The sequence below is a fragment of the Bombina bombina genome, chromosome 5 (assembly GCF_027579735.1).
Source record: "Bombina bombina isolate aBomBom1 chromosome 5, aBomBom1.pri, whole genome shotgun sequence".
Classification (NCBI taxonomy): Eukaryota; Metazoa; Chordata; class Amphibia; order Anura; family Bombinatoridae; genus Bombina; species Bombina bombina.
Window position 1 is genome coordinate 1,124,494,840 of NC_069503.1, and position 26,360 is coordinate 1,124,521,199.

Here is a 26,360-nt window from a genome sequence, read left to right on the forward strand (position 1 = left end):
TAACACTAGGTAGGCAGTTCATTCTCATTAGCATTATACTATATTAATACAAAAGTAGGTAACACATTTTATATTTATATAGCAACAATAACAGTTAAAGGGACACTGAACCTAATTTTTTTTCTTTTGTGATTCAGATAGAGCAATTTTAAGCAACTTTCTTATTTACTCCTATTAACAATTTTTCTTTGTTGTCTTGCTATATTTATTTGAAAAAGAAGGCATCTAATTTTTTTTTTGGTTCAGACTATGGACACCACTTGTTTATTGGTGGATGAATTTATCCACCAATCAGCAAGGACAACCCAGGATGTTCACCAAAAATGGACCGGCATCTAAACTTACATTTTCGCATTTCAAATAAAGATACCAAGAGAATAAAGAAAATTAGATAATGGGAGTAAATTAGAAAGGTGCTTAAAATGTCATGCTCTATCTGAATCACAAAAGAAAAATCTGGGTTCAGTGTCCCTTTAAACTTTCACAAGGGAATTGTACTGTACTGGTAGAACTCACAGATATACTGTAGATGTCATATTGCTATCTGTATCACAGAATAAAATACAAGCCAGATTAAATGTGCTTTAATACTGGTTAATATTAAACATATCAATATCCCATGAGGGGATTAGAGGGACATACAGCTATAAATTATCATTAATATAACATGAATGGGTGATATGATATATGCATAAATATGGGGAAAGATATTAAATTGCTATTTATAGTCCTCCATAAGATACATAATGTTATAAGAGTAACATTTCCTAATTTTAGATTCTTTTTTTATTCCAATAGCTCAAATTGAAACCAAAGAGAAAGCAGTACAGACAGAGAGCACACAAGAAGTAAAATGGAAACTTTTGGAGTTTTGGATCAAAAAAGACCTAGAAATGCAGAGACGGCGAGAGGAAGAACTAAGGGAGGAGGAGGAGTTCTTTAGCTGAAAGAATAACTGAAGCTACCAGAGCTACGTGTACCAGCCAGGGCTCTGCCTCTTCTGCCACTTCTGTGTGCCAATATGTCCCGCCCCTGAGAAACCATCTTGTATTGTCATCCTTCTTATCTCTACCTCTTATTAAGAATTCTCCATGGTTACTAATTAATAAAATTAGACCAAGTAAATTTAATGTGTCAAATTAACTTTTTTTTTTTTTTATTATTTTGAGCAAAAGGTGCAATGACAATAATTTTAAACATTTTCAAAAGTCAATGTACATGTGTAGAGCATATTATCAAAGTACAATAAAACAGGTACAGCAGTTCTCAATGTGGCAGATATAATTCAAGAATGACTGTCATAGGTTGTCTACAAATCTATCTTCAAAAAATACTTCAGTGCACCTAGTAAAACTAGATTATAAACTTTTTGATGAAGAGATGGTTATGGTGAATATCGCCAAATTTTGATTACATCAGCAGCAATATTGGTTGTACTCGCACAAAGCTAGAAATAAACAAGAACGGAACTCTAGTCCAAATACAAACCACTACAAATGGTAATACAAACGGGCATTATGTTAATGCTATCTTTTAATAATAAGTAAAGTACACTTGCAGAGAGGGGGAGTGTACACAATAGGTGAGGTAAACAGAAAAATAAGGCGGGGGAGAGAGGGGGGGAAGAGGGTAGGGAGGGAGGAAGGGAAAAAGGGAGGAGGATCATTAAAGTAGGAAGGAGAAGAGGGGGATTCCAGACTGTCACAGGGCTCCCCTCCAGGACACAGCAAGGCCACCCAGCCAGGGCATCTAGCAATTATTGCCAGGGTTATTTACTTAACCCTGGTAACCTCTATTCTGTCTGATGTTTACATTGCAACAGGGAGTTCTCCCAAGGTTCCCAAATGAGACTGAAGGTTGCTAACTGGTTTCTCACTCTATAGACATAGTCTTCCATGGATTTAACATAATTCAGATACTCTAATACACCCTGAAGAACTAAGGGAGGAGGAGGAGTTCTTTAGCTGAAAGAATAACTGAAGCTACCAGAGCTACGTGTACCAGCCAGGGCTCTGCCTCTTCTGCCACTTCTGTGTGCCAATATGTCCCGCCCCTGAGAAACCATCTTGTATTGTCATCCTTCTTATCTCTACCTCTTATTAAGAATTCTCCATGGTTACTAATTAATAAAATTAGACCAAGTAAATTTAATGTGTCAAATTAACTTTTTTTTTTTTTTTTTATTTTGAGCAAAAGGTGCAATGACAATAATTTTAAACATTTTCAAAAGTCAATGTACATGTGTAGAGCATATTATCAAAGTACAATAAAACAGGTACAGCAGTTCTCAATGTGGCAGATATAATTCAAGAATGACTGTCATAGGGTGTCTACAAATCTATCTTCAAAAAATACTGCAGTGCACCTAGTAAAACTAGATTATAAAGTTTTTGATGAAGAGATGGTTATGGTGAATATCGCCAAATTTTGATTACATCAGCAGCAATATTGGTTGTACTCGCACAAAGCTAGAAATAAACAAGAACGGAACTCTAGTCCAAATACAAACCACTACAAATGGTAATACAAACGGAAATTATGTTAATGCTATCTTTTAATAATAAGTAAAGTACACTTGCAGAGAGGGGGAGTGTACACAATAGGTGAGGTAAACAGAAAAATAAGGCGGGGGAGAGAGGGGGGGAAGAGGGTAGGGAGGGAGGAAGGGAAAAAGGGAGGAGGATCATTAAAGTAGGAAGGAGAAGAGGGGGATTCCAGACTGTCACAGGGCTCCCCTCCAGGACACAGCAAGGCCACCCAGCCAGGGCATCTAGCAATTATTGCCAGGGTTATTTACTTAACCCTGGTAACCTCTATTCTGTCTGATGTTTACATTGCAACAGGGAGTTCTCCCAAGGTTCCCAAATGAGACTGAAGGTTGCTAACTGGTTTCTCACTCTATAGACATAGTCTTCCATGGATTTAACATAATTCAGATACTCTAATACACCCTGCCACCTCGGGGGGAGCACTTTTTTCCAGTTCCTGGCAATTAACTTTTTAAGTGAGGTGAGCATATACAGAAGGCGGGATCTCTTATGGGTAGGCATTTTCTTTAACCCCAAGTGCAAGAGGGCCAAGCTAGGGCTAGAAATCTCTGGTAAATTTAGTTTGACAGACAACTCGAAGCTTAGCCCAGAGAGGCTTTAGTCTGGGGCAAGACCACCACGTGTGGAGCGGAGTACCCACCCCACCACACTCCCTCCAGCAGGTGGGAGGGTGGTCAGGGTATAAAGTCTGTATTTTGGTCAGAACAAGGTGCCACCTAGTGAGAATTTTAAAATAGAGTTTGTAAAACGTGGTGCAGTGTAATGTCGTTTTGGTCGTTGTGATTGCTTTGGTCCACTCTACCTCTGTATATGACATATTCAGTTCTGCCTCCCAAGAGTCCATGTGTATCGTCTTTGTGAGTGTCGAATCTCCCAAAAGACATCTATAATGTGTTGTGAGGGGTTTATAGAGTTGGAGGCTAGCTTTCCATCTGGACTCCCAAATTGTCGGGTTCCGAACCTTATCTAACAGAAAACCCCACACCCTCAACAAAGATCTCAGTCTTAAGAGTTCAAACTCAAGGTGACGCGGCAGATCATATTTAGTAACCATTTCATGGTGTGAGAGAAGGCGGTCACCTGTGTAGAAATCTCCTACTGTGGATATCTTCAATTGCCTCCACATGTTTATTCTCACATTGGGGAGGCCCTGAAGAAGGGGAACTGTGGGATGAATAGGAGAGGAATGGGGAGCAATCTGTGCATTATGTCATAGTTTATACCAGAGCATCTGGCATACTTTAACCAGTCGGTTAGAAAATGGTAAAGAGTGAGGTAAGGTGCGGGGCGAACCACAGCAAGTCAGAAAGGTCCATATACGCCGGGAGAGAATCTTGTTCCAGCTCTCTTCATCTTTGGGGTGGAAGATCTCGCCCCCATGCTGAAACATGGGAAATCATTGTAGCCTCATAGTACGTGTTGACACTCGGGAGGCTCAGGCCCCCTCGCTCCAGAGGGGACTGAAAAATAGCCGCCGCGACTCTAGGCTTCTATTTATTCCAGATGTAGGCGTTGAAGAGAGCCTGACAGCTCCTCAGAAACATCGCTGGGACCGAAATGGGGTTACACCACATAATATACTTCAATTTGGGGAGAATCATCATCTTCAGGGCCGCAATCCTACCCATCCAGGAGATTTCGTCAAACTTTTTCGATTTCAAGGATCTGTCTACCTCTTTCAGGATTACATGGTAGTTCTCCTGGAGGACGGTGTCCCTGTTATGGGACAGGAACACCCCAAGGTGGCCTATCCCTTTAGTCGACCACTTAAAGGAATATTGTTTCCTCAAAGCCTGCTGTTCTGATTAATCAATGTGTATCATATAGGCTTCTGTTTTAGTAACGTTAATTTTGTAGTTCGATATCTCACCAAAGGAGTCAATTAAGGGCATTAGAAAGGGAAGTGAAAGAGTCGGTCCACAATAAATAAGGTGAGATCATCTGTTAACAGTGCCAACTTCTGGAGCGAGTCATGTATCAAAAGGCCCTGGATCTGGTTATCCTTCCTAATTGCCTCTGCAAGCAGTTCTATAACAATTGCAAAAAGGAGCGGGGACAGGGGGCACCCCTGTCTGGTTCCATTGAATATTTGAATTCTAGGGGAACAAAAACCAAGTCCCCTTACCACCGCAGTAGGGGAAGTATATAATGCCCCAACGGCTTTACAAAAGGAGTGCGGGATCCCAAAGATTCTCATGGTTTCAAACATATATTCCCATCTCACCTTGTCAAACGCTTTTTCAGCATCCAATGACAGGGTGAGGAGGGGTAGTCCCATATCATGCGCTTCCGTAAAGATATTCAGTAATCTACGGGTATTGTCAGCACCCTGTCTTCCCTGCACAAATCCCACCTGGTCTAAGTGAATTATGGAGGGTAGATGTCGTCCCAGTCTGGTCATGAGGATTTTTGCGTAGATCTTATCATCAACATTTATTAGAGAGATGGGACAATAGCTCCCACACTCCATCTGATCCTTCCCTTCCTTTGGGATGTTCAAGATACTAGCTTCTAAGAATTCTTGGAGGAGGTTACCTTCCTTGGCTACTCCACTGTATAATCGGAGAAGCAACGGGGAAAGTAGAGGGGAAAGAGTTTGATAGAATAATGTTGTAAAGCCATCTGGGCCCGGGCCTTATGAGGCTTTACGGTCAGAATAGCTGTTTTGATTTCCTCAAGAGTAAAGGGGCTCTCCAGATCATCAACAGAGTCCTTGCTTAAGGTTGGTAGCTGTAAATTGGTTAAGAACCGCCACATCTTCTCTCTGTTTGGCCTGCTAGGGATATTGTCTAGGCCATGAAGAGAGGTATAATAGTCCGAGAACGCCTTACCTATCTCCTTGGGCGAACGCACTATTCCCTGGTTCGACTTAATAGCTGAAATCCTGCTTTGCGCAGCTCGGTTTCTAAGCTTGCGAGCTAAGAGTCTATCAGCCTTATTTCCTTTGAAGTAGTAGATCTGCTTAAGTCTAAATAGATTAGCCTGCACTTTGAGAAGTTCTCGCTTGTTGATTTCAGATCTAATGGTACCAACCTGAGAAGCAAGGGAGAGGTCAGGAGTTCTTTTATTAGCTTGTTCCAGACATCTAAGATCTGTGTATAATTTTGCTAAGGAGACCTTATTATTTGCTTTCCATTGGGCACCTTTCTTTAAGAAATGGCCCCTTAGATATGCTTTGAGGGCGGCCCACACAATTTCAAGGCTCGTGTCTCCCGTATCATTGACTCTCAAAAAGTCAAGAATTATTTCAGTCAGTTGGGGAACCTCAATGTCAGTGAGACACCTGTCTGGGAGCCTCCAGAGCGACCTGTATTCAGGAGGTTGTAGAAGTGAAAAGTGTGCACAAACCAGGTCATGGTCAGACCAGAGGCAAGGTCTAATTCTTGGAGTACCAAATTTATCAAGTGCCCAGGATTCACAAAGCAGATAATCTATCCTAGCATATGAGTTGTGTGGTTTTGAGTGGTGTGTATAGTCTCGTTCAGTCGGGGCTAAACATCTCCAAATGTCAAACAGTCCAAATTGGAACATAAGCTTACGGAGCGCATTAGATTGTGTGGTTAAATTACGGTCAACAGGGTGAGCGTCCATAGTTTTTTTATCTAGTACTGGGACCCACACTAGATTCAGATCTCCTCCTAACAGCACATGACCTCTCTTAAGAGCATCTAGAGTATTTAGGAATTTCCGAAGGAAGGGGATTTGTTTTGTGTTTGGGGTATAAATAGAGGCCAGTGTGCAAAGAATCCCATTTAATGTGCAAATCATGATGAGGTATCTACCCTCTGGATCCCGCTCCACATGGTTTATCTTGCAGCAAATGTCTCTGTGTATCAATATGGCTACACCTCTCTTTTTTTTGTAAAGGAGGCAGTTTCACAGATTTGGGAGAAAGGCAAGCTTTGGGGTTGTCTAGATTTTCTTTCCCAATGAGTCTCTTGCAAGAATACCAAGTGTAGTTTGTGTGTGAGCAAATAATTGTATAGGAGACTTTGTTTTGTTGGGGAGTTTAGTCCATGAACATTCAGGGTGGCTACCACAATGGGCGCCATACTTCTAGGGAACCACCGTGTCCAGGAGGACACCACTTTCAGGAGGGGAGCTAGGGCATCGGGGGGAGCAAAGCAGGGAAGCTCGGTTAGGGGGACCAGGGAAAAGGAAGGGATGCAAGTAAGTACTATGATTTCACGTTGGGGTGGGTTTTCCAACCAGGCCCAACTGTCGGTTGTATTTTAAAAAAAATACAAATCTTTCTAGAGCTGTCTGGTGTATAGCGAAGTGTATAATAAACAATATCACAATGAGTGGTCTCTCTACAATTGTCGAGAAAACACAACCATATAAGTGTGTGGGGGAGAGGCCGGCATAGAGAGCCTAGCCCCAGTCAGCTATTTTGAAACGCGCTATAACTTACCTCTTTATATAAGAGGTCACTAAGCTTTTTGCCTTATCCTAAGAGATAAGTTCACATCTTCCTCTTCAATTCTGTACTGATGTTTAGTAGCTAAAGGTAACCCTCTATTTATAAGGCACAAGCTAAGGTAGTATAACGGCCGTCTAAACCAATGACTTAGTATTCTCCCACCTCAGGGGGAGGTGGATATAGATATCAAGTACTGCCTATTCCCAATATATCCACAAGTGTTGTTTTAATCTATGCCTTTACCTGGGGAGATTGGTTAATTATATATCTTATATATCTGGTGGTTCTAACTTTTCAACATGAGCCTATTTTAAACAGTCAACATAACAAGCAAACATCATCAAACAGTCTAAGTGAGAATAACAACAATATTGGATGGCCACTCCCTCAGCAGACCTTTTCCGGGCGGATTAGTTATGGCACTCCTCGGAGAGCTTTAATAATGGGAACCTAGATGGTTTATATTGCTAATGGCCAGATACTATTGCTGTGAGGAGGGCTACCAGAGGTGAAAGAAGAAGGGGAGATTGTAGTAAACCTCAAACTCATGGGTTTTCTATTGGCCAAGGCACTTTAATCAGAGTAAGGACATACAACCATAAAAGTGCTGAACAGGTCACCTAACTTATACTATTCTCTAAGAATCTGGACCCTAGCTGTTTTAGTTACTTTTGTTTTATGTATCCGCTAGGCCTCCAAGTGGCTTAAAATGTTATATAGGGAGTGCTCATCAGGCAGCAATGTAATAACAAGAGGATATATAAACATTATGAACATTATCATCACTTTCTATCAAGGTAAGAACATAAACTAGGCAATAACATATATTTATCAAGGTGAGGGAGGAAACTTAGAGATAAAAGAGAAAGCAAAAAGGAGAAGAAAAGGGAAGAAAGGAGAAAACAAATAAGCATATGCACGAAGAATCACATTTACTAAGCTGGAACAGTCTAACCCATCTTCATGTACGCGTGGTACACAAGAGTCAGTCTCTCAAAGTTAGAGTTATCTCTCAACCTGAGGCCCAAGATAGGGAGAGGCAACTATTAGTTCACTGCTCAATATTTCAATTTCTAGAGTCTCGTGAAGAAAAGTCCCTATCCTTGGGCACTGAGTTTGGTTGCTTCTGGATCTCTGTGGAAGGGGACCCCACTCAGGGGCTGAGGCCCTCAAACCCCTCTCGGGCTCAACCATTTGTCTGGACTCAGTTGGATCTTGAGGCAGGAGTCCCCATCTTTGAAGTAATTCTCGTGCTTGTTGTGGGGAAGAAGCTACGAACTGTTGTCCTTATATGTTGATATACAGCTTAGCCGGGAATCCCCATCTGTACTTTATTGCTTTGTCCCTTAGAACTTTGGTGAAGGGCTGGTAATGTCATCTCAGCTGGAGAGTATGTGGGGAGAGGTCCTGATATACCTGAATTTCAGCATATTGCTCAGGGAGCGTTTTGTCCCTTGCCAGAGTCTTCAACAATTTTTCACGAAAGGTATAATAGTGAAGTCGGGCTATAACATCTCTAGGTCTATCTCCTTCTGCTCCCCGTGGCCTCAGAGCTCTTTGTGCTCTATCAATTAGCATTTCTTTCTCAATTCCAGCACCAAGGACAGTAACAGACATTTCCTGTAAGAATTTTTCTAGGTCTTGGGGGAGGACAGTTTCTGTGATACCTTTCACTCTGATATTATTACGGCGGGTTCTGTCTTCCAGATCCGCGAGTTTAACTTCCAGGTCTGTAATTTGTTCAGCAAGCCCTTGCGAATAGCTGAGCAAGTTGGAGTGATCCACCATTAAGTCCTCCTGCTTACGCTCAAGAGCATTGATCCTCTCACCGATTGAAGCTATATCTCTCTTCAAGTCTGCATGACCCTTCTCAAATTTCTTAGAAAGGGAGTCATGATTAGTGATGTTGCGAACCTAAAATTTTGCGTTCGCGAACGGTGAACACGCACCTCCGCAAAAGTTTGCGAACCGGCGAACCGGGCGAACCGCCATAGACTTCAATAGGCAGACGAATTTTAAAACCCACAGGGACTATTTCTGGCCACAAAAGTGATGGAAAAGTTGTTTCAAGGGGACTAACACCTGGACTGTGGTATGCCGGAGGGGGATCCATGGCAAACTCCCATGGAAAATTACATAGTTGATGCAGAGTCTGGTTTTAATCCATAAAGGGCATAAATCACCTAACATTCCTAAATTGTTTGGAATAACGTGCTTTAAAACATCAGGTATCGTTCAGGTAGTGTAAGGGTTTTTTTTTTTTTGAAATGTACACTACTGTTTTAGCAAATATGACTTGCACTGGTGTGACACTGTGCTCTGGCAGGACCTGGAACGCACACGTGTGAGGGAAACTGACTGCTATTATTTCACAGTAATTTTTTTTTTTTTTTTTTTTTTAAATGTATGTACACTACTGTTTTAGTAGCTATGACTTGCACTGGTGTGACACTGTGCCCTGGCAGGACCTGGAGCGCACACGTGTGAGGGAAACTGACTGCTATTATTTCATAATAAAAAAGGATTATTTTTTTTTTAAATGTATGTACACTACTGTTTTAGCAGATATGACTTGCACTGGTGTGACACTGTGCCCTGGCAGGACCTGGAACGCACACGTGTGAGGGAAACTGACTGCTACTATTTCACAGTAAAAAAAGGATTTGTTTTTTTTAAATGTATGTACACTACTGTTTTAGTAGATATGACTTGCACTGGTGTGACACTGTGCCCTGGCAGGACCTGGAGCGCACACGTGTGAGGGAAACTGACTGCTATTATTTCACAATAAAAAAGGTGTTTTTTTTTTAAATGTATGTACACTACTGTTTAAGCAGATATGACTTGCACTGGTGTCACATTGTGCCCTGGCAGGACCTGAAATGCACACGTGTGAAGGAAACTGACTGCTATTATTTCAAATTAAAAAAAGGTGTTTTTTTTTTTTTTTAAATGTACACTACTGTTTTAGCAGATATGACTTGCACTGGTGTCACACTGTGCCCTGGCAGGACCTGAAACGCACACGTGTGAAGGAAACTGACTGCTATTATTTCAAATTAAAAAAAGGTTGTTTTTTTTTTTTTTAAATGTACACTACTGTTTTAGCAGATATGACTTGCACTGGTGTCACACTGTGCCCTGGCAGGACCTCAAACGCACACGTGTGAAGGAAACTGACTGCTATTATTTCAAATTAAAAAAAGGTTGATTTTTTTTTTTTAAAATGTACACTACTGTTTTAGCAGATATGACTTGCACTGGTGTCACACTGTGCCCTGGCAGGACCTCAAACGCACACGTATGATGGAAAATGACTGCTATTATTTCAAATTAAAAAAAGTTGTTTTTTTTTTATTTTAAATGTACACTACTTTTTTTTAGCTAATATGACTTGCACTGGTGTCACACTGTGCCCTGGCAGGATCTCAAACGCACACGTGTGAAGTAAAATGACTGCAATTATTTCAAATTAAAAAAAGTTTTTTGTTTTTTTAAATGTACACTACTGTTACACCAGATATGAGTGGTGGCACTGGGCAAGTGGGCACAGTATACGCTGTGAGCCTGAGCTGACAGGCAGGCTGCAATTAGATTACACAGGGAAAAAAAAAAAGCAGACTGATGTTCTAGCCCTAAAAAGGGCTTTTTGGGGTGCTGCCCCTACAGCAGAGATCAGATGAGTCCTTCAGGACTGTAGTGGACACTGAATACACTAGCCTAGCTATCGATTTCTCTATTAAATCAGCAGCAGCTACACTGTCCCTCCTCTCACTAAGAATGCAGGCTCCAAATGAATCTAAAATGGATGCTGTCCAGGAGGTGGGAGTATCTGCTGCTGATTGGCTGAAATGTGTCTTGTGACTGTGAGCTAGATCAAAGTTTACTCAATGACGACGAATAGGGGGCGGATCGAACATCGCATATGTTCGCCGTCCGCTGCGAACGCGAACATGCTATGTTCGCTGCAAACTATTCGTGGCATAACTGATCGCGACATCACTAGTCATGATGCATAGCTAGAAGTGACTTGATAGAGTCCATCAAGTTATTATCAGAAACTGTGTGAAAGACGTCCCGTAGGTTGTGTTAGTGCCGCTCTAATATGCGTGTCATTAACGCTGCTTGTATCTGAGGCCTCATCCTCTGAGACAGTTTGTTGTCTGGAGGTAGGTTGACTGAAGTGATCAACCACTGTTCTTTTTGGAGTAGTATGAGGCTTTTGGTTTCTCTTAAAAGTTTGGGGCATTTTGTGTTTCGGCATAAGCAGTGACATACAATGGATATAAATATAGCACTATGAAGAAAACCTTTATTAGGCTGACTGGGGCTGTGGCACTAAGGTATTATTCACATATTCATCTTATCTTGAGCCATCAACATGTGAACTGGGTAGATGAATTTTTTTTTATCTTGGGCCTTGCAACAAGTAGATCTTTTTCTCAGCCACTGGGTCTCTCCTCTAGGGAGTTGCCCCCTAAGGGCGATGTGGGAACAGGAATGGGGATATGACCCACAGGCAATCAGGCAGGAAAGGGAGAGGAGAGACTAGCATTGCAGTTCAATGTGCAGGCTAGAACAGGAGGCCTAGACTCACTCTTAGGGTAAATTCTGTAAGCTTTGTGAGAGAAGTGAAGTGACCAGGGAACCAATCCCCCCTGTCCCAGCCAGCTGATGGATAAGACTATCTGGCTATATCAGTCTAGGGTCACCAAGATCTCAGCTGCTAGGAGTCCTCTCTGATTACCTTCTGAAGTGCGACACATCCAGCACCGGAGCGGAGCCCCGACCCTCCGGCGTGGAATTGTTGCAAGGAAGCTGTTATGTGGATGGGCTGATTCTGAGACAGCTCTCCTGGGTTATATCTAGACCCAGCGACTATTGTGTATGAAGTATCCTGAGTTGGCCTCACCCTCTGTGAAGGTAGTCCCCTCCAATAGTTAATATCTTGCGTGTAATGTGAGGTAGCTCTTGCCGGGTGGTAGCTTCTGCTATGCAGTCACAACGTGTCCGGGTGGTACACCGCTCTCCTTCTCCCCACTCTACACCTCAGAGGTGTTACTGCAAGGTAGGATCCACAAGTCAGGAACTGATCTTTCCTATCTCTCTGTCTCCCAGCGGTTATGGATATCTACAAGTGGTAGAGGGCTGCGGCCTATTTTCGTTTGCTGGCATCCAAGATGGCCATAGTTCGCGCCCTTAGAGGAAGCTTCAGGAGCACTGCAAATATGCGGTATATATCGGGAGTAGGCTCAGCGGACAGGGGATCACCACAGTACCCTGGATCTAGTAAGTCCTCAGCTAAGGTATCGCCCCAGGGAGAGCCGGAAGAAAGGTAGGTCACCTCGGCAAGAGAGAAGTCAGGGAATCTAAGGCGGCAGAGTTTCAGCGATCCACAAACTTATAATCCACTTGCTAGCTCAGCTAGAATTAGGTTTGCTATGAGGTGAGAGCGTATTCTCGGCCTTCCGGGGTTAATAGGGCTCACTTACTTAGTACGGGAGTATAGAGAGTGGCATCATTGTAGCTGGCTCCCGGATATCTCAAAAAAAGTCTCTGCCTGCCGACAGCTCCCATTAAGCACCAGCCTGGTCTCTGACTAGAGGGTTAATGTCACTATGAATATGTAGATTTGGCTTGTTTTTATGCCAAATAATGGTATATAAATTACTTTTTTCTATAAAATGAGCCAGGAGCTCTGTACACGCACCTCTGTCCAGCTCAGCGGTTAGCTCCGCCCCCAAATTAACTTTTTTTATCTTTATTTGATTTTTTTTAATATTTAAATGGTACATGGACGTACAACAAGAAAATTATAGATAATGTATTAGTGCACATAGGATAAATCCTCAGGCGCTCAAGCTTTGAGTTGACAGAATTCCATTCTATACACATTCTATTAGCAACAACAAATATTGTAGCTACTACATAAAAAATAAAATAAGAAAATAAGTTGAGACCTCACTGAACCCTTAAAGGGATAGGACTATAAACTAAATTAATATTTCTTTTCAATAAGCATATAAAACTAATTAGCCATGGAGTGGTTACTCTGAACTTTATCACCATCAGGACTAAGGCACTTTTAAGAAATATTCTACCAACCAGCTCATTACAATTTTGCCATTTACATTATATTATCTATCATCATTGCTTCCAGAAAGTCATCCAATGCAGATAGAGCTGACAAGCACAGCAAGGCCCTCAGACCACAATTCATAATATGATGGATTTTCTATGCCCTCTAGACAGCATGATCTCAAACTCACAAGAAGCATCTGATAATAATATTGAGTCAGGTGCTCACAAAGGCTATTAGCTTTTGCTCACTTAGGAGAACTTTGCCTTTCTACTAACACAGGTCAGCCAAATAATAAAAGATGGCCTCTCTGAGGTCCGCAGAGATTAAACAATCTGGGCGGCAGAGTGAAGTATCTGGAGTTGGGAGCAAAGCACACAGATGTGGACGCAAAAGTTCCCACCAGACAACTCTAATCAACACATAGTTACTATCTCGTCTCTTCAGAATCACATAGATGATCTTGATAATGAGACAAAACCTTTGCATCCATGGAATACCAGAAACAGTTGTGTCATCCCACCTTAACCCAAAGCTCCAAAGACTCTGCTCTAGTTTGATAGGCAGCCTTGCCAATAATGAGTTTAGCCTGAACAGAGCATGATGGGTGGGAAGGGTGTGATCCTAATATAGAACCTGCTTATATCTGGTTGATCATTTCTAGTTACTAGTATTTCTAGTTATTGGTATTTTCACAAAACAAATATCCAAAATAATACATTAACTAATTTAAAGAAAATGAAGAAATACTGTCAAAATATATAAGTATTCATTCTTTTTCTTTACATTATCTTTAGAGGTAAAATACTTACCTGTAGCATGCTGGAGAGCCTTGCTAATCCTGATCCTTTTTCATTGAACCATGGACAGCACTAATAAAAGACTTAGGGTGGTGGATTTTAGGGCCTGCATTAAGGGAAAAGGTCATTTAGAGCAGGCTCTGGGATCTGCCATGGTAAGTGTCCTATTAGTGTTGCCCAGGGCTCTATGAAGAAGGGTGTGGGATTAACACAGCTCTCCAGCACACTAGAGGTAAGTATAACGTGACTTTTTTTTACCCGTAGCAAAAGAAAATTTACATTTGTTTAACGAAAATAAATGTTAATGTTCCACAAATATCCAGTTTTACAAATATTCAGTATTTATTTTAAATTAAATGAATACCAAATAGTGCAGCAGATGAATATTTGAGTAAACTAATTTCCCTGAATACTCATTCTTAAAGATTTAGACTAATTAAATATTTGTCTACTGAACATGTCTAGTTTAAACAGAATATTTCAAGAACTCTCTAGACTAAGCGCTGGTCCCATAAAGGATACAGTAGAACGGCGAGTAATAAGAATATGAACCAAGATAGGAAAAGGGAACTGAGAAAAATCTAGGTCAAAAGATTTTGATTGTTAAATTCTGTTTACTACAGTGATGCAGGAAAGATGGAGCGGATAACAACATTTAATTCTTGGTTAGATAAGTGGTGCAGGGAACGAGGATTTGGTTTTATTGGCCATTATAGCTCTGTTTGGAAAGATACTAGGTTATTTAGGAGAGATGGCTTGCATTTGGATGCTAAAGGAACAGAGTATCTGGGAGAGGAGTTCAAATACTTTATTAGAAATCATTTAAACTAATAAAGGGGGGTAGCATTAATATATCCACCTGCCCCCCACAGCATGCCAAAACTGTTAGTCCAAGTAACAATTCTAGAAATTCTAGTAGAAAAAATCTTCGTGCCATGAGCACAAATGCTCGCAGCTTAGGAAATAAATTACCTGAACTCATTTCAATAATGACTAGGGACAACTTGGATTTAGTAGCTATAACAGAAACATGGTACAATGATTTGCATGACTGGGACATAGTCATACCTGGATACAGGTTATTTAAAAAGAACAGAGTAGGAAAGAAAGGTGGAGGAGTTGCTTTGTATGTAAATGAAAATATAAAGGTTACTGAAATTGTAGGAACAAATGATGAGGTGGAAAGTATTTGGGTGACTTTTTAAATTGGAGATAAAAATGTTTTTAGAATAGGGGTTGTATATAGGCCTCCATTGCAGGATGAAAAACTGGACAATCTGTTATTAGATGAAATAACCAAAATGACCATGAAGGGTAAGGTTATAGTACTGGGGGACTTTAATTTGCCAGATATAGACTGGAAGATTCCTTCTGCTAGATCGGCTAGAAGCAGGTATATTCTTGAATCTCTGCTAGGGGAATCACTTGAACAATTAGTCAAGGAACCAACTCGTAAGGAAGCTATATTAGATCTAATACTTACAAACAGTGATACAGTTTCAGATGTGTCTGTAGGTGAGAACTTAGGATCCAGTGATCATCAATCTGTTTGGTTTAGTATTCATGTTCAGGAACTGTACACCCAGACTAAAACAAAAGTTTTAGACTTTAGGACGGCAGATTTTTCATTAATGGGAGAATACCTAAAAAACTATTTAAAGGGGAAAAATCTTATTACAGGGGTTCAAGAACAGTGGGAATTTGTGAAAGGTGCCATTTTAGATGCAACCGCACACTGTATTAGACATGTCTGTAAAAGTAAAAGAAAGCGGAAACCAATTTGGTTTTCCAAAGAAGTAGCACATGCTGTAAAGACAAAAAAGATAGCTTATAAAAATTACAGACACACACAAGCAGATGATGATATGAAAATATGGAGACTCCAACAAAAAAAGACTAAGCAGTTAATTAGGAAGGTTAAAGCTGATGCAGAAGAGAAGATAGCACAGTCAGTAAAACATGGGGACAAAACATTCTTTAGATATATCAGTGAAAGAAGAAAAAATAAGGTAGGAATAGTAAAATTGAAATCAGTTGATGGTAGAATAATAGAAGGAGATAAGCAGATTGCAGACTGTCTCAATGATTACTTCTGTTCTGTTTTCACTAAAGATTGTGAAGATACAATGTCTACATTAAGGGATGCTATGCAAAATAGAAACAAGCTTAACAGTAATCTTTTTACAGAGGATGAGGTTTTGTTAGCATTATCAAAAATAAATGTTACAAAGGCAGTGGGTCCTGATAATATTCATCCAAGGGTTTTAAAAGAACTTCGTTCAGTGCTAACTGTCCCATTAACTGATCTGTTTAATCAGTCACTATTAACAGGAGCTGTCCCAGATGATTGGAGAATAGCAAATGTAATACCTCTTCATAAAAAGGGCAGTAGAGAAGAATCTGGCAACTACAGGCCAGTTAGTTTAACTTCAGTAGTAGGGAAATTAATGGAAAGCCTCTTAAAGGAAAGAATTATGACTTACATAAAGACAAACAATTTAGAGGACCAAAATCAGCATGGTTTTACTTCAGGGAGATCATGTCAGACTAATCTAATTGACTTCTTTGATTATGTAACAAAAGTATTAGACAAGGGAGGAGCAGTTGATGTAGCATATCTAGATTTCAGCAAAGCATTTGACACCGTCCCACACAATAAACTTATTCACAAACTATATCTCCTTGGTCTAGATTCAAAAATTGTGAACTGGGTGGAATGCTGGCTTAAGGACAGAAAACAAAGTGTCTTAGTAAATGGAGTTCATTCAGCAGAGGGGGCTGTTACTAGTGGTGTTCCTCAGGGGTCAGTTCTGGGGCCTGTTTTGTTTAACATATTTATCTGCGATATCAGCAAAGGGCTACAGGGGAAAGTATGTCTCTTTGCAGATGATACAAAAATTTGCAACAGAGTGGATGTTCCAGGGGGGGTAGACAAAATGAGAAGTGATATACAACAATTGGAGGATTGGACAAACGACTGGGATCTAAAGTTTAACACAGCAAAGTGTAAAATAATGCATTTAGGGAAGAAAAATCCAAATGTTAATTACAGACTCAATGACACTTTACTGACTGTTACAGACGAGGAAGAGGACTTGGGAATTATTATTTCAGATGATTTAAAACTTAGTAAACAATGTAGTAAGGCAGCGAGTAAGGCTAGCAGAATGCTTGGATGTATTGGTAGAGGTATTTGCAGCAGAAATAGTAAGGTTCTTATGCCACTTTATAGATCATTAGTTAGGCCTCATCTTGAGTATTGTGTGCAGTTCTGGAGGCCATATCTTCAGAAGGATATTAACAAACTTGAATCTGTGCAAAGGAGGGCTACCAAAATGGTACATGGTCTAAAAAATAAAACTTACCAGGATAGGCTCAATGACCTAAATATGTATAGCTTAGAGGAGAGAAGGGAAAGAGGTGATATGATAGCAACTTTCAAGTACATTAAAGGGTTTAGTAAAACTGAGGCTGTGGGTATTTTACATAAAATGGAAAATTCAAGAACAAGGGGTCATGAGCTCAAGCTAAAGGGTAGTAGATTCAGGAGTAATTTGAGGAAGCACTTCTTTACAGAAAGAGTGATTGATTTATGGAATAAACTTCCTCAAGAGGTAGTAGCAACAAACACTGTGGGGGACTTTAAAAATGCATGGGACAAGCATAGGGCTATCCTACGAACTAGATAAGTTTATACTGTTAGGTAAGGTGGGGCAGACTTGCTGGGCCTATGGCTCTTATCTGCCGTCAATATCTATGTTTCTATGTTTCTATGCCATTGCCATTTATATCAGCCATAACCAATGTTAAATGAAGGAACCCTAAAGACACAACCATGGAGAAGCTATTGTAATAAAGAGGAGCAAAACCATGGCTACAAGACTATAGAAATATATGATCTGTATAATAGGAACTATAAAATACATTTTCCACCACAGATTAAAGTTCAGAACTATTGGAAGAGATGACATAGAACAAAAAAAAGCTATAGAAAAGAATCAATTCTAGATAATGTATGAAATTGGGACATGACTGAAAAAGACAGAAACCTAACTACTGTTGAGTGTTGACTAAATTACAAAATTTACAACAGGCCCATTTGATTAATAGATGCAAATCCACTCTTGGATTAGTAGATTTCTAACTAGACAAATATTGTCATTAGAATGAGCAAATCATGGCCCTAGTAAGTTAAAAAGCTGTTGTTTGTGACAATTTATCATGATATTGCATGTTTCTACAAGAGGAGTTTTGTTCTATGGAAACATTATTTTCAGTGAATGTCAAAGTTTTAAAACCATCAGGTTACCAATAAGCTATATAAAACTATCAGATTATCTGCAACAAGATGACATGTGAAGCTTTAGAAACTATCACCTAGATTACGAGTTTTGAGCGCTATAGGGAAATTAACAAATGCAACAAAAGTGGCGTTATTTAATCCGCTATAGCCCAGCCATTACAAGTTTTAAAAAACCCGGTTGTGTGGGCGATATGGTGCTTTTAAGCTCCATACCGCAGCAAAACCAAGGGCTGTTTTGTCGTGCTTGTGCACGCTTTCCCCATAGACATCAATGGGGAGAGGGGGGTCAAAAAAAGTCTAACACCTGTGATAGCAGAAAGAAAATCTCCGTAACGCAGCCCCATTGATGTCTATGGGGAAAAAGAAAATAACGTTCAAACCTAACACCCTAACATAAACCCCACATCTAAACACCCCTAATCTGCTGCCCCCGACATCGCCGACACCTGCCTACAGTTATTAACCCCTAATCTGACACTCCAGATATCACCGCCACCTAAATTAAGGTATTAATCCCTAATCTGCCGCTCCAGATATTGCCGCCACTATACTAAAGTTATTTACCCCTATTCCACCGCACCCCAACATTGCCCCCACTATATTAAAGTTATTAACCCCTATTCCGCTGCTCCCCGACATCGCCACAGCTAAATAAAGTTATTAACCCCTAAACCTCTGGCCTCCCACATCACTACCATTAAATAAACCTATTAACGCCTAAACCGCCAGCGCCCCACATCGCAACAACCTAAATTTAACTATTAACCCCTACACCTACCTCTAAACCTTACCCTACCCCTAAACCCAACCCTAACCCTAACATAACCCTAACCCTAACACCCCCTAACTTTAACATAATTAAAATAGATGTTAATTAAATTTACAATTATTAACTAAATAATACCTATTTAAAACTATATACATGCTTACCTGTAAAATAAAACTTAAGCTAGCTACTATATAACTAACAGTTTTATTGTAGCTAGCTTTGATTGTATTTTTATTTCACAGTTAAGTTTGTATTTATTTTCACTAGGTAGACTAGTTAGCAAATAGTTATTAACTATTTAATAACTACCTCATTAAAATAAATACAACATTTCCTGTGAAATAAAACCTAAGCTACCTTACACTGATTTGAACAGCCAATAGGATTTAGGCAGTTCTCATTCTATTGGCTGATTCATCATCCAAAAGAATTAGAGCTGCTTAAATCCTATTGGCTGATTCAAATCTTTTAGCGAATAGGAATGCAAGGGACGCCATCTTGAATCGCATACCTTGCATTAAAGACTCAGTGTACGGCGGCGACCGTATGAAAAGGCTGCTCCGCGCTGGATGCCTTCAGGATTGACCCTCTCTGTGCCGCCTGGATGAAGACTTCTCACTGCTTGGATGAGGACTTTGCCGCCGGGATGAAGATTGAAGAGGCCATCTGGATGAAGACTTCTCGCCGCCTGGATGAGGGCTTCTCCGCCGGGATGAAGATCGTTCAAGCTAGACTTCAAAAACTGTAAATGGATTGTCGGGGGTTAGTGTTAGGTTTTTTTAAGTGTTTTTTGGGTGGGTTTTATTTTTAGATTAGGCTTTGGGCAGCAAAAGCGCTAAATGCCCTTTTAAGGGCAATGCCGATACAAATGCGCTTTTCAGGACAATGGGTAAATTAGGTTTTTTTAGATTAAGGTTCTTTATTTTGGGGGATGATTGGATGGTGGATTTTACTGTTTTGGGGGTCTTTGTATTTTTTTTTACAGGTAAAAGAGCTAATATCTTTGGGGCAATGTGCCACAAAAGACCCTTTTAAGGGCCATTGGTAGTTTATTGTAGACTAGGTTTTTTTTATTTTGGGTGGTTTTTTTTATTTTGATAGGGCTTTTAGATTACTTGTCATTCTTTCTTATTTTTGTTATTTTCCGTAATTTAGTGTTTGTTATTTTTTGTAATTTAGTCTTTTTATTTTTCTTTTGTAATTAGATACATTGTAATTTTTTTTTTTTTAATTTTTTTTTGAGTTTCAAAAGAGCTTTATTTAACTTATCATGCTTACAAATGAGAATATACACACAATGAGAAAAGGAAACAAAACAGAAACAAGATTAGCAATTCGAGGACTCATAACGTCCCCTAAGTGATCTGTAAACACACTTTTTGAAATGTATAGTGAGTAGTTCAAAAGAATTCCGCATATACAGAAGTTAATTTAAAACAGATAATGGGGTTTTGTAACGCGGATGGGGGAGAACCAGGGAGTTCCCGCCCAGGGGAGAAAGGAGGGGGGGATAGAAGAATGGAAATAAGAAGGGTAGAGGAGAAGCAGAGGGTTTGAGGAGTATATCATCATTCTAGAGTGGGTACGTCGTCAGGGAGGCAGTTAAATCTGGTCAGGTCTATCTCTAGCTCAGGCTCCCTGTTCCGTCCAGAAGGGCTAAGAGGGAGAGAGAACATTAGGTCTCCAAGTTGTGTCATAAGTTTCTTTCTTGCCCATATAAGCTCAAATAGGTCAGAGTTGCCTAGATTATAAAATATGCTTTTTTCCATGGTGTATAGGTAGGCCATATAGGAGCAGACTCTCGCCCAGCTGGGAGGGGATTCCGACTTCCAGTCAGAGGCTATCAGGTGTTTGATGGACATAAAGAGGTAAATACTTAAGCCAGCGTGATGTTTGGGGATGTAATGAGTACCTATGTGTAGGAGGGCTACTGCGGGAGAACTATGTAGGGAGATTCCTAATTTGGGAAGGACTCTGAAACATTTAAGCCATAGGGGGCGTATTTTGGGACATTCCCACCAAATGTGTAGAGAGTCCCCTCTCTGGCCACAACCTCTCCAACAGTACGGGGATGCGCTAGGAAATATTTTAGCTAACCTGGTGGGCACATAGTACCAGTGAGCCACCAACTTATAATAAGTTTCAAAAAGGGTGATGCAATGTATAGTTTTTTTGGTTCGTTCGAGCGCTTGTTCCCAGTTAATTGCTGTAAAAGATCTGTCCAGCAGAGAACCCCACTTTACCAGGTGGGGAGCCAGGTCTGAATTTAGTTCAGAGTTCAACAAAGTGTAATGCCTGGAGAGGGGTTTGTGAAGCCTCTCTCCCTGTTTCCAGGTGGTCTCCCACAAGGTTAGAGGCCGATTTGACTGAGGCTTAAAGCCCCAGGAGGTCAAGAAGTTTTTAACTCTGAAATATTCAAATTTCAGAATGTGGGGCAAGGCTCCGTCTGTTCCCAGCTGTGAATCAGGTTTGAATCCACATTCCGATGGCGGAAGCCAGAGATCCGATACCATCAGTATTCCTAATTGGGACCATTTAGATGGATGGGCATCCTGTAGTCCTACTAATAGGCCGGGCAAGGAGGCTATGGGAGAGGGGTGGGGAGCGACCTGTGTAGAGTGGCGGTTTTTATCCCAGAATTGCAGGCATTCCCGAATAATAGGATTTACTAGGGACAAGTCCCTGCGACAATGTGCAGGCGTCCAAATCAGGTCACGTAGAGTTAGGTTGAAGGGCAAGGAGGCCTGCTCAATAGACTTCCATTTAGAGGAAGACTGTGAAACTCCCCATTGAGAGACATGGGTGAGCATGGCTCCCTCATAATATTTTACTATCGAGGGAGAGCCCAAACCTCCTTGTGACCGAGGCAATTGTAAGACTCTCTGCGCCACCCTTGGTGGTTTACCCTGCCATATGTGTTTAGTAACCTCACTCTGAAACTGTAGTAAAATATGCCTGGGAACTTTGATTGGCAGACAACGGAATAAGTATGTGAGTCGAGGTAGGAAGGACATCTTTAGGGCAGCGATTCGTCCAAGCCAAGAGACTTGGGAGAGGTTCCACTTCTCATTGAGGGAACGAAGGTCTGACAGCAAGGGGAGGTAGTGGTCCCTGATAACCTGGGGGAAGTCGTTGGACAGTCTAACTCCCAGATGGGTCACTGAAGTTTCCGACCATTTATACGGGTATTTAATCTTTAAGGGGGCTATATACGAGTTCTGGAAGCCTTGGGTGTAAATCTCAGTTTTAGAGATATTTAGTTTATGATGAGAGTGAGCACCGAATTCCCTGACTAACAGTAAAAGTCTAGGAAGGGTGGTCGCGAGGTCTGACGAGAACAGGGTAATGTCGTCAGCAAATAAGGCTATGTTGTGTTTGGTGCCACATAGGGTGATGCCACTCATATGCGGGTCAAGTCTGATTTTTTCTGCTAACGGATCGATGGCCAATGCAAAAAGCAGGGGTGATAAGGGACAACCCTGTCTGGTCCCGTTGGAGATTTGAAAAGGGGGAGTTTGGAAACCAAGACCCTTTACCGTAGCGGAGGGAGTAGAATATAAAGCTTTGATTGCGCCCAACAGGGAACTTGGGAATTTAAGGGTGTCAAGTACTTCCCACAGGAATCGCCATCTCACCCGATCAAAGGCCTTTTCTGCATCTAATGATATAATTGCCATGGGTTTGTTCATACTGGAGGACAGAGCCATAATATTCAAGAGTCTTCTAGTATTATCCGGGCCCTCCCTTTTAGGGATAAATCCCACCTGGTCTGGGTTGATTAGACAGGGGAGAAGGTTGGCGATACGATTGGCTAGGATTTTAGAGAAAAATTTAATGTCAGTATTGATTAGTGAGATTGGCCTGTAACTGGCGCAAAGAGAGGGATCTTTACCAGGCTTTAGTATAGTTACAATGTTATAGATGTATATCTTGCAGCGCCAAGATGTCAACCATACAAGCTGTGCTCTTGTTGCGGAATCTCCCAACCAGATCCCAAAATGTCAATATATAAAAAGTGCTTAGTGAGTACAGAGCTACAAAATCCTAGAAAGAAGGATTTGTGGCTAAAGATGGTGTCCACGATTGGTATAAATATAAGTGACGAGTTGATAGTATTGCAAATAGCCTATAGGTCTAAGTGCATGAATATTAATAACTTATAATGGATCAGATGCTCCTATATGTTAAGCTAAAAACCATTTATTTTGCTAATAACATTTTACTAATAACATTTGATTTAACATATATAGTTAAAAATCCTTGACAATGTGTGTGTACATAAAATACATAAAAGTCCTTTAAAACACAGTTCTATGACAGGATATAAAAACAAATCTATGGTACCAATATGTGCACATAAAAATAGGGGGTTCCAGAATACAGTCTTAAAACTGAAGAATGGTCATGAGATCCTATGTTATATCGACTTGGTAGAGTGTCCCAATGAAAAATATAAGATATAAAGATGTGTCAAAAAATGTGAAAAAATTAAAAATTCAAAATTAAAAAATATATAAAAAAATATCGAAATATCAAAAATATATCAAAAATATATCAAAAATATATCAAAAATATAAAAATATATAAAAATATAAAATTTGTGATATCACAACTGTGAAAAAATATGTGAAGTGTTTCCAAAAAAATGCCTTGGTGATAGTCAATTATATCCTTAAAAATAGTGATATATATAATATAGTGTAACAAATAATCCCAAAAAGGTGTAACAAATGTTCCCAAAAGGTACTGATAACTCCAAATGCAAATGGCATTGAGAAGTCTATTGAGACTTAAATGTGTCCAAAGTATATATCCAAACAGGTGTAGTTATATTGTGTAGGTCCTCTTCTTGAGGTGTGTATTAAAACTTCATTATAACATCTTGAACCTAAAAAATAACGAGAAAAACGGACATAGTGCAATAAAGCTACTAAAAAATAATTGTAGAGAAAATAAACTCACCAATATGATCCTGAGCCGTAATACCAGTTAGCCAACGCGTTTCGGTTCACATAGAACCTTTCTCAAGACTGGTACCGGCTCTATCGTATGTCTGCCTTAAATGTATTTGTGTGGCCAATAGGATTGGGTTAATTTTTGCGCCAAAAGTTTTTGCGCCAAAAATTCCCGCCAAAATGCGCCGTTACGAAAAAGGCGTTTTTCAGTTGTATATGAGTCTTAATTTGATGCTTTTTTAGTGTTGTCCTTATTTCTTATTTTATAATCATATATTTGTTCCATTATCGTCCTTATCCTTATGGTTGTTATGTCTTGTTAACCGGATGTTTTACCGGAAATGGAGATTAACCGGAAGTGACATCATAGTTCGTGTGCGCACTTCCAGTTAACGCATATTGTACTTCTTCCCACAGAGACTGTATCTCTGTAGATAACGGTTGTTGGTATTTGGCTCAGGATCTATATAAATGTTAAAAAATGGTTTGTTTCACTAAACATAATCTTCAATGGATTGGTCCATTCTGGAGCACTAAAAAATACATACAAATATATATAGAAATACAGATGGTCCATTCTGGAGCACTAAAAAATACATACAAATATATGTAGAAATACAGATGCAATACAATAGAGATACATAGTTATATAAAGGGAAATACATAATTATATAAAAAAGTATAGTATAGTTACAATAGTGGCTACAAGGAATTCACTCTTGAATTTACCCTCTTCTCTAGCCAAATTAAAGAGTCTAAGAAGTAGGGGGAGATTTCTTGGTTATAAGTTTTATAGAAGTGTAATGGGAAGCCATCTGGTCCAGGTGATTTGAATGATTTAGAATTTTTAATAACTTGTTGAACTTCTCTAAGAGAGAATGGCAAATTTAGAGTATCACTTTGATCGGGTGAGAGGGACGGAAGGTTTAGAGATTTTAGATACTCACGGATGGAATCTTCCGGGGTTACGGGGGGGTTCTCGGATTTTTCTATATTGTATAGTTTGGAGTAAAACTCAGCAAAAGATTCCCCTATACGCGAGGGAATTTTAAGGAGAGAGCCTTCCCTAACAATGCCATGTATACGTGAGATACTAGTTCTATTCCTGAGTTTCCTGGCTAAAAGGGTGTCCGCCCTGTTGCCCTTATAGAAGTATAATTGTTTGAGTTTGGTTAGGTTTTCCTGTGTTCTCCGAAGTTCTAGTTGGGAAATGTGGTTTTTAATATCGGTTATTTGGGTTGTTAGGGGGGTAGTAGGTTTTACTCTATTTTGGCCTTCAAGTTCTCTGAGCTTAATGTGAGACTGAGCCAGCGAGAGACCCGCTTGCCTTCTAATTTTAGCTTGTTCAGATATCATGAAGCCTCTTATGGTTGCTTTAGCAGCTCCCCATAGGGTATCGTCAGCTACCTGTGCCCGGTCGTTAGCTTTAAGGAAATGCCCAATTTCCGCGCGTAGTTTCTCTCTAAAAGGAATATCCTGCAGTAGGTTGTGGGGCATGCGCCAGGAGGGTCTAGAGCGGGTGGTATTGGAAGAGATGAGGTCGGTGATAACACAGTCGTGGTCTGACCAATGGCAGATATGGATGGCCGCGTTAGTAACTAGGTCTAGAGAATCTGCTGTGGAGAATATGTAGTCGAGACGCGAATATTGTCGGTGTGAGTGTGAGTAGTGCGTGTAGTCTCGGTCTTGAGTGTGAATAGACCTCCAGATATCAAATAACCCTGAACCCGTCATGAGGGTACGGAAGTTCGCTGCAAGTCGTTCATTAGGGGAAAGGGCCCCAGCCTTGCCAGAGAATGTTCTGTCCAGTCTGGGCTCCCAGGTCATGTTGAAATCGCCCGAGATAATAACCCTACCTTGTTGGTGTTGGGAGATGACATGAAGTATGTGTTTGAGGCACTTAGGTTGATGAGTGTTGGGTAGGTAAACTGATGCAAGTGTGTAGAGCACATGGTTGATGTTACAAATTAGAATGATATATCTGGCCTGTGGGTCTCTAACGGTCAAGATTGGCTCAATGGCTAGTCTCCTATGAAGGAGAATTGCAGTACCCCTGGCTTTTTTTGTGAAGGGAGCATACTCAATATGTGTATAATCCCTAGAGGAAAGTCTAATCGGTTCGTCCTTGAGCCAATGTGTCTCCTGTAGGAACACCACATCAGGGTTGTGGTGCTTCAGTGAGCGCAATAAAAGGCTTCTCTTAAAGGGGGTGTTAAGACCTCTTACATTTTGGGTAAGAAACCTCAGAGGAGAGCCTGTCATAAATAGTAATGCTTAAGAGTTGGAGGAAGGGAGTCAGAGGTTCTGGGTCTGGGGGACAGAAAGGGGGAGAGAGAGAGGGAGGGTAAGTAAGTAGAGAAGGAAGGCACTAGAGAGTGCCTCTGGTGTGGTGGAAGTAGTCCACCTCAGGTGAGCCCTAGAGTGGGCTTCAGTTGGGGGATTGAGAAAACAACTCCGGAGCTAGCACATCGGAGCAGAAACG